The sequence below is a fragment of the Triticum dicoccoides genome, chromosome 4B (genome assembly GCF_002162155.2).
Source record: "Triticum dicoccoides isolate Atlit2015 ecotype Zavitan chromosome 4B, WEW_v2.0, whole genome shotgun sequence".
NCBI lineage: Eukaryota > Viridiplantae > Streptophyta > Magnoliopsida > Poales > Poaceae > Triticum > Triticum dicoccoides.
In genome coordinates this window covers 579,046,330-579,055,147 of record NC_041387.1, presented here as the reverse complement: position 1 = coordinate 579,055,147, position 8,818 = coordinate 579,046,330, and the positions used below count along the sequence as shown (strand labels likewise).

Here is an 8,818-nt window from a genome sequence, read left to right as displayed (position 1 = left end):
ACGGATAAGCCTACAATGACATACTCCTACATATTATTGAAAATGATACCAAGAACCTCGCAAAAAAAATGATACCAAGAACTGACCATATCCATGTTATGATTCCGGTGGTCTTTTCAACAATCAATCATCAAAAGGGGATTGGCATAGTATTCAAGTAGCTAGCAAAAAACTTACATTGTAATATTTTGGGCACTGTTATCAACGGTGATTTGGATAGTATTCAAGTAGCTAGCAAAATGTTTCGTTCTGATATATGCAATGAATAAGAGAAATCGCTAACTAAAGTATGAGGATTTCTTACTAGTTATAAAGACTATCCAACTAGTAGAATGCCCATGCGTTGCTACGGGCCTTTTGAATTATTTGAGTATCTATACTGACAATTCAATGGTTTTTAGTATAAGATAAACTCCAATGAGGCCCTGGTCATATATTGACAACGGTTTTTTTAGTAAGAAGAATATTATAACCCACACATAATCAGATGATGCCACATTTGAGAATCCTCCAAAGAGTGTAATCATGCCCATGACATCACGTATGAGTTCATATTGACCAGTCCATGGTTTTTGGTATAAGATAAACTCCAATGAGGCCCCCGTCGTATATTATTCCAAGTGACAACGGTTTTTTAGCAAGAAAAATATTTATTACCCTCACATGATCAGACGCTGCAGCAATCGTCAATCCTTCAAAGAGTGCAATTAATCAAGCCCAGCCGCCGCTACCCTTGCATTGCAGGAATAAAGAAGACATTGTCAAACATTAGTTCTATTTCAGAAATGTGAGTTAATTCTCGCTCATGCTTATTTCCTCCTCGGTGGTTGTCATGTCTCTTCAAACCATCTTCTACTTGAGAATAGAAGTGACATATTTTTCTCCGCCCCTCCTTCCCCTTCATATCTGCTCTCTTCATCTGCACTTTCCTCCTTGGCAGTTGTCCTATCTCTTTAACCCTCTAATTTTGAGAAGACAAGTGACATCTTTTCCTCCACCCCTCATTTCCCTGCACATCGTCCATCTTTCTCTAGAATTGATGTCGCTTCAAAATATCTCATCTCGCTCTACAATCATAAAAGGAACATTATCTTGAAATCATAGGGAAAAAATAATCTAGCATGCTCTCTGTAATAGGAGCAGCACCGCAACCTGGAGCAAGATATTTTTCTATTTTAACAAATTTTATATAAAAAATAATTTTTATATTATCTATTAATGTGTATCTATCCGTACCATAATATTTTTAAATATTATGGAATTAGAGAAATTTACACGTTTTCTCATTCCATTCCCGTGGAGCTGGGCTGGATGAGAAGAAACTCTTATGTCCAGTTTTGCAGTAGTAATAGGACATTAAGCAGTAAAAAAATAGCATCTGATATGTGCAAGTGATGTCGAATGTACATAGGTGTAAATCGAAATCAAATTCTGATTGCAGGGCGCCTCTTGTTAGGTAGCCAAAAAGTGGAAAATTGAATAGAACTTGTTTCAAGTGCCCATTTGTTTCAAGGGAACAAAATAACAAGAAAAAAATAGAGGTTGAATGACAGCAAGTGTCTTATTGTTCCTTTCCCTTCTTTAACCACATTGCACTCATCTACTTCATCGCTAATGCAAAAACCCCGGATCAGCAATCAGACCATTCCATCACAAACTGGTCACAAAGTGTAGTAAAAATAAATAAATTAAATGCAACAATTATATAGGGAAAGCTAACCTGAATACCAACATAGGTACACAGGTAGAAATCAAACTCATAATCTTTGAAATATGTGAACAAAGCAATTTAAGGACACCAAGGTTGAATAAAAAAGACCGCGGCAATAGAAAATGAAAAGGCTAATGCACTCAAACAACTACTTCGACCTGAAGATGGAAAGAAATAACTCATCTAACACACACATACAATAACTGAATACTAATTTATTTTTTAACATGGAATAAAGTGGAAAAATATCTCAGTCAAAAACATAACTCGCACCTGAATAAGCATGGTGAATTAAATATCTTCAGAAGGAGGCCATTATTCACACAGTAACGGGCTTCGGGCTTCTGTTCTTCGTTTGACATAGCAAAAAGTCACAAACATGAAACTTACCGCTAGCAAAAGATTGTCCAGATATTTCTTGAGCACACAAATGGCATGTAATAAATGTGAACTTTAGAAAGTGCTAACATAAGAGCTATCAGGTCAATTTCATCTACAACAAGAATAAGCAAGGGTCAATACATAACAACTATTAGAAGCAAATTATCTTCCATCAGCCATTTGAAATTAACATCAAAATATTAGAAGTTCATGCATCATACATCTTAACCATGGGAAAGATAATGATTACTGCAGGTGCATGCGCATGTGCCAACTGAAGGTGATGCAGACCACCCCATCTTGCTCTCCTATGCTCCCTACAAAACAATCTAGTCAAGAGCAATGCAAAAATATTTAAATGTAAAAAATCAATTTTTGTAGATGATATGTTACAGATCAAACCGATCTTTTTAGGGTTCTAGATGAATCCAACAGTCTAGAGTATATAGCCTGGACTTCTTTTTCTTGCAGAGTGGAGGCGCGGTAGAGGAAATTGACATGATTTTTTTCTAGCGATTCCATATAGGGCAGTTCACTAATTTAACCTGGTCTTCCTCCATCTCCCTCGGGTCGCCTTGTCGTGCTCAGCTATTATCGACAGACCCTTGTACAGGCCGCCACCGCATGTAGTCGTACACCAGAGCCAACACAAGATGGAAGAGTAGAACTGAAATATGAGAGTTGCCGCTGCTGCCCTTAGTCCGGCCGTCGCTCGCTCTCAATCGACCATAACTGCGTTGAACTGACGGGATTTTTGGGTGGGTCGCAGCTGCTGACCTACCAGTGGTGTTGAAATTATAGAAGATGCGCGCATGGCGGCCGGAAACATCCTTGTCTCCGCTAACGACGCTAAGATCGAAGTGTAACTTTTCTTTATTGGAACTGTGTCCCATAGTGATTTCATAAGATTGCACACTCTGCCGGCGGTGCATGTTCTCCTGCTCGCTCGCCTAGGTTTCCCCCGCGCGCGCGCGAGAGAGAGAGAGAGAGAGAGAGAGAGAGAGTACGGAGGTACAAAATAGATGGGTTGACCAGTGTTTCGCATACCGGCTGAAAATCGGTGTATTCTAAAAACAAGTGTAAATATGTCCCAAAACCGACCATCCAAGCACTGAACTCAGTTACAACTGATTTTTTTGTACGGGTGCATGTTTTACAGGTGTTTTGGGCTGAAAACGATGACCCAAGCGCGGCCTTAGCCTCATTAAGCAGGCAATTAGATAATGTTTGTTGACGACATGAATAGTGTAGCAACATGAAATTATATTAAAAACATAAGTCAGCAAGTTGCGGAACATAATTGAAGTGCGTCTACAATAGATTTAAGCAATGATGAATTGTGATATACCTTGCTTTTAGCCATTAACCTAAGCTATTACTTGGCATGGCAGAAACCTTTTCACTTGTTGTCATTAACACTGATGAAAAGAGACTGAGCCCGTGTATAAAAAGAAAACATTTAGAGAACGAAAGTTCATAGTCCTAAAGTGGAAAGGAGGGAAAATACAAAAATATTATTTAAGCGAAACAACATGATACATATATTTCATCCATGATATTTAAAATATCCTTCATAAGTATCATCCGGCACACAACACAAACTAGACGACTCGTACTATCAGAAGGGTAAAAAAAGGCCGGCGTATTAGCTAATGAAATGTCTCTGAGAAAATAAAATTAGAGCAAATGGAAATTAAACACAATAGAAAAAAATATGAAGTTATTAGGCTATTGAGAAGCAGTGTACTGTATTGTCTAACTCCACAAATTTACCTTTGTTTTACTATTAAGTCCAATGTTAAGTGAACTACTGAGCAATAGTAGAACGGTGGGGCAGAGTGTTGTCATGGAGCAAGGGATGTTTGCAACCATATAAAAAAAATCTGAATATCCATTGAGAAAGGATCTAAAGGAGCATGGACAACCTGCGAACAGCAATGCTAGAAGATGCAGTACGAAAGAAGACATGGATCTGAATCGGATAAACTCGCAGCGTGCAACCAATCTCTCCGAATATCTAGATACTGCCTTCCAAACTAAATACTTATAAAAAGAAGATTCAGTAATGGAGAAGAAAAAACATCATTGTATTGCGTGCTTGCATATTTGGTTCGTTGGATCCAGGTGCTGCTCTTAAAACAGAGGATTTGCAAGCATTTAAGGCCTTCTCTCAGTACCAAATTTTAAAGATATACATAACCTTGTGAGAAAATGTTCATCACATTTTTTCTCTTAGATGTTAGATAGATACTAAAATCTAACAAATTTTCATAGATCAATTGCAGTATTCTTCTGTCTAGTATCATTTGTTTGAGCTAATCAATGAATTATAGGTATCGATATTTAAAATGCTGGTTTGAACGTATCAGCATAGCATAGAGACAGAGAAGAAAGGACTTCACCTCAGTCCCCTTATCTTGCCCTTTTCCGATGCTGATTTGGCATCGGCCTCTCTAGCAGACATAGATTCCTTAATCAATAACAGCCTCTCAAGTCTCAAAGTGTGCATACTAATAAAATCCTTCTCGAGTGATTTCCTTGTTGCCATAATCAATCATGAACCTACTGTAGCAACATGAACAGTCAATACATATTAGTAGTCCACACAGAAATAAATATCACATACTCTTGCCGTCTCTCTCACACATGATGATCACATAATGTTGCTTCTGATAACTGATAGTCTTCTCCGCAAACAAATATATCTTTACGATTGGGCTGCATATAATTAGGAGAACCTTATGGACCTCAAGGTGGGTGCAGAAAATTTTCAGCTCAATCTACCTTCCATCACTGGCACGACAAAAGAAAAAAAACGCTTAGCTGTGAATTTCATCGAGCATCTAACATATAATTCAGAGTAAATGTTGAGGACACTACATCATGTATTCAACTCATACAGGGGACCAAGATCCAACACATGATGATCACATAATGTTGCTTCTGATAAGAGACAGTCCTCTCCCTCAAACAAATACATCTTTACGATTGTGCTGCATACAATTAGGAGAACGTTATGGACCTCAAGGTGGGTGCAGAAATTTATCAGCTCAATCTACCTTCCATCACTGGGAAGACAGAAGAAAAATAATTCTGAATTTCACCGAGCATCTAACAAATAACTCAGAGTAAAGTTTGAGGACACAACATCATGTAATCAAATCGTACAGGGGCCCAAGATGACATTCATGGATAAAAAATATAGTAGTAAGGGTAATCTGTTGGATATTCCTTGTGCGTTCATCGGATCGATGCTGCTCCCAGTTCGTACATGGATCGACGTAGGAGTATGTCCTCATCGGGCACCGCAAGAATTTGCCTCTTGTCACCAATTTATTTGCAGTGTCGTTCTAATCAAACACTTGTACAGAACATTGCCTCCACCAGGTATCATTTCCCATCTACAATCTATAGATGGAAACCAACCCAAGTTACTGTTGTCGAACACAATCACTTCGCCATGGAATCGCTGGCGTTGCTGACAAAAAAAAAATCCGATCAAACACCATTTGATCAAGAAACTTAAAAAGCTACGTACAATCAACACAAACCAGGACAGATTCCGATGTGCACCCATTCTCGCGGGAGCCACGCTGAGGAGCCCGGCGTCGTGGGTGTTCCAGCCGGCACCGAGTGGGTCATCCCAAAGCTTTGTATCCACCTCTAGGGAATATGATGGCGGGGGAGAGGTGATGGTCATCGATACTTCACTCCATCACAGACCACAAACAAGGGGATGGCGGGGACGCGAGCAGGCGGTTGGTGATGGTAGAAGAAGACGGTGAGGCGGCGGCGTTGCTCGCGGTCGGTCGAGGAGGAGAGCCTCGGGTACCAGTATTGATTGAGTGGGGGTGGAGGAGATCCAGCGGTGCTGCCGTCGCTCGAGGTCGCCGCCCCGCCGAGATTGGAGGCGCCATCTAGATCGGGGGCAAAGAGATGAGAGGAGGCGGGGTGGGAGGAAAGGCTTGCGGTGGCGGCGAGATTGTACGTCGTAGGTGATCCCATACGGCGGCGGCGAGATCGTACGGCGGAGGCCGCGATCGAGGGGATCGACCTAGGACAAAATGATAGTTCGAGGGGATGGAGGGGAGCGGTGTTCTATGGGATTTTTTTTCATGCGTGGTGATATGGTTTATTTTGGGAGCTAAGCATGGAAGGGGATCGGTGGGAGAAATAAATCGGAGAGGGAGTTGATCTATTTGAAAGGTGATCTCATATATATGGTATTATTTCTGAATTCTTAATCACCAAATATTTACATGATTGAATTGAATCGACAACTAATCAAAGCAAGCACGAATAAATGGAAGGAGTATCAAACACGATTCGGTTTTAAGTGCGAAAAAGAAAAAATTAACGTGGGATGGGTGGTGGAAGGTGAGACGAAAATAAACCGGACGAAAATTAACCGGACGAAGACTATTCAACCAACTCGTCCATTAGAAGTAGAGATTGGAGGTTTATGTCATCTTTCCTTGAATTAAAGGTGCAACCGAATATAATATTTTTATCAAGCACTGTATAAAACTGAATGTATTATCTTCTGTAGAATACGTGATAAAAAAGATGAGCGTCATGAGCAGCTTCAGGTCATGTGCTCACGAAGTCAAACGTGCACCTAGTGGGGCACATAACTATCATCATTCTTGGGACTGCATTACTCAAAACAACTTGGTATGCTCACTATAAACTTCGGCCAATTTCTTTTCTATTTTTTTCTACTCTTACATACATAATCAAATTTTAAATTAATCATTGTACTCCTATATATATGCCCACGGGGCTCAAACAATAAAAATCGACTCCACCACATCCTTATCCTTTAACAAGGTATCAGCCTAACCCATCCAAACCCTAGCCACCGCCGTCACCGCTTCCACTCCGCGCCGCCCTCGGGGCGGTTGGTCTCCATAATCACCACCAGGGGTTGTGCCACCTGTATCTAGAGTTCGTCCGTCGGTCATGTTGAGCGGCTGCCCTAGAGAGTCTTTTTTCCGATCCTTTGACCCGGATTTTTCTCTCTCTTGCCAGTCATATTGATCGGCGTTTTCTTTTTGATTTTCTGATCTAAGATCAGTTTGCATCGTCCGCCGCCGCCCGTCGAACCCCGCGCGCCTCCCCTCCGACACCGGCACGACCACCCGGCCTCCTATACTGCCCGGCGGCCTCGTGTGACACAGCGGCCTGTCACGCCGGTCGTTCGCGCGTCTGACCACCCGTCGCTCTGTGTAGGCTGTCGTCCTCCTCATCCGATCAGGATCCTGCATCAATCACATATCCATCCCGCTCGGCTGCATCTGTCCACCGGCCCTGGCACCGCCACGCACGTGATGTGTTGACCGACTGCGTTGTGATGCGTAGCTTGTGCCCTTCTCGGGCGTGGGCCGCGTGCACGCGCTGGCTGTTCGCGCGTGGCCACGGTGGCTCGGCTACCTCATCACCGACCGGCGCCCCCGTCCTCGTGAGCGGTCAGATTGATCACCTAAACGCCGCTCCGCTCCATCCGCGCCGCGTGACCGACCTAGCTAGTCGCTTGCGCACCCCTCCGCAGTCCCGTGAAGATCGTCCCCGAGTGCAACACGCCCCTCCAACGATGGAGCAACGGGCTGCCAATGTGTCACACCATTGGGCCGCAGTGCCGCCGCCCCATGGTTCTGCCATGCGGCTGCACCGACTGCGCGCGGCTGCTACGTCGCCCCCGCCGCTGCTCGAGGCCGTCCCCATGGCTGCACCGACCGGCGCACCACCGCTGCGCCGCTCCTTCGGGTCGTAGCACCGCGACACGTGGTCCACGCCGTCGTCTCGAGGTCTTCCCGTCGTCGCCCCAACCCGCATGCTGCCACTGCATCGCCCCTTCGGGTCATAGTGCCGCAGCGCGTGGTCCACTACGCCGACCCCGCCCATCAACTTCCACGTGATATGCGTTGTGCTGCCTTCCTAGGCGCGGGAACACCACCGTCCGCGCCGATCTTCATCATGATGTGGGGTTCTTTCTTGCCTACTTCGAGCACCTCTGGCGCACTCCTAACCTAGCCGCCGCCGCCTCCTTAGGCCGCCGCTGTCGCTCGCTCACCCAAGCCTCCCCGTCCATCCACCCCCTTTGTCTTCGTCCAGCACCAGCTCATCGCCAGCATCGCCGTTATCTTTCCACACAACTTCATCTACTACATCCACCGCGATCGACATTGGCCCCATGCCGATTTGCGCCACAACCATCGTCGAGTCCTTCTCTGCTAGCCCCTCGACATGGCATACAGCTCGTGCAGGTCCCCATCTACGCATGTCTTCGTGCACGATGTGCTCCCGGGCCTGGCAAGCCTGGTGCGGCGCATCGTCAACATCGACTTCGTTCGTCTACGCATGCCTGGTGCTGGGAACACCGACGCGTGCCTTCGTCCACGTCATGTCCCCGGGCTTGGCATACCCGGTGTGACGACTCGTCAACACCGTCTTCTTCCCGACGCACCACTACCTCCACACCACTGCGCCAATGACTGACTCGCACCTCTTTGCGCCCACGGCTCCATGGTGACTACCTCGACATCGGCCACCCTGACCCTACATTGACCATGTTGACCCTACATCGACCATGGTGTCCCTCGGACGGCTACCTCGACCACAACTACAACATCCTATGCTATCGGCTTCCTCGACATCGACACAAAGGGCTACTCCTTTCTTCAGCAACCTCGTCGATGTCCACTCCAGCCACAACTTTCGCGATGC

At 44.8% G+C, this 8,818-nt stretch overlaps 1 long non-coding RNA gene across 5 annotated transcripts; it reads right to left on the bottom strand.

Annotated features, from left to right (window-relative positions):
- Positions 1 to 526: 526 nt before the first annotated feature.
- Positions 527 to 6,234, bottom strand: LOC119291541. Of its 5 annotated transcripts, XR_005142496.1 has the most exons (6): positions 4,973 to 6,234; positions 4,719 to 4,885; positions 4,495 to 4,657; positions 2,314 to 2,409; positions 1,985 to 2,204; positions 527 to 1,067 (listed from the first exon to the last, which is right to left on the bottom strand). It is a non-coding gene; the product is annotated as an uncharacterized LOC119291541 (long non-coding RNA). The 5 variants fall into 5 exon arrangements; XR_005142492.1 differs by having other exon boundaries at positions 4,495 to 4,885; positions 4,973 to 6,233; XR_005142494.1 differs by having other exon boundaries at positions 1,985 to 2,055; positions 4,495 to 4,885; positions 4,973 to 6,233.
- Positions 6,235 to 8,818: the final 2,584 nt, after the last annotated feature.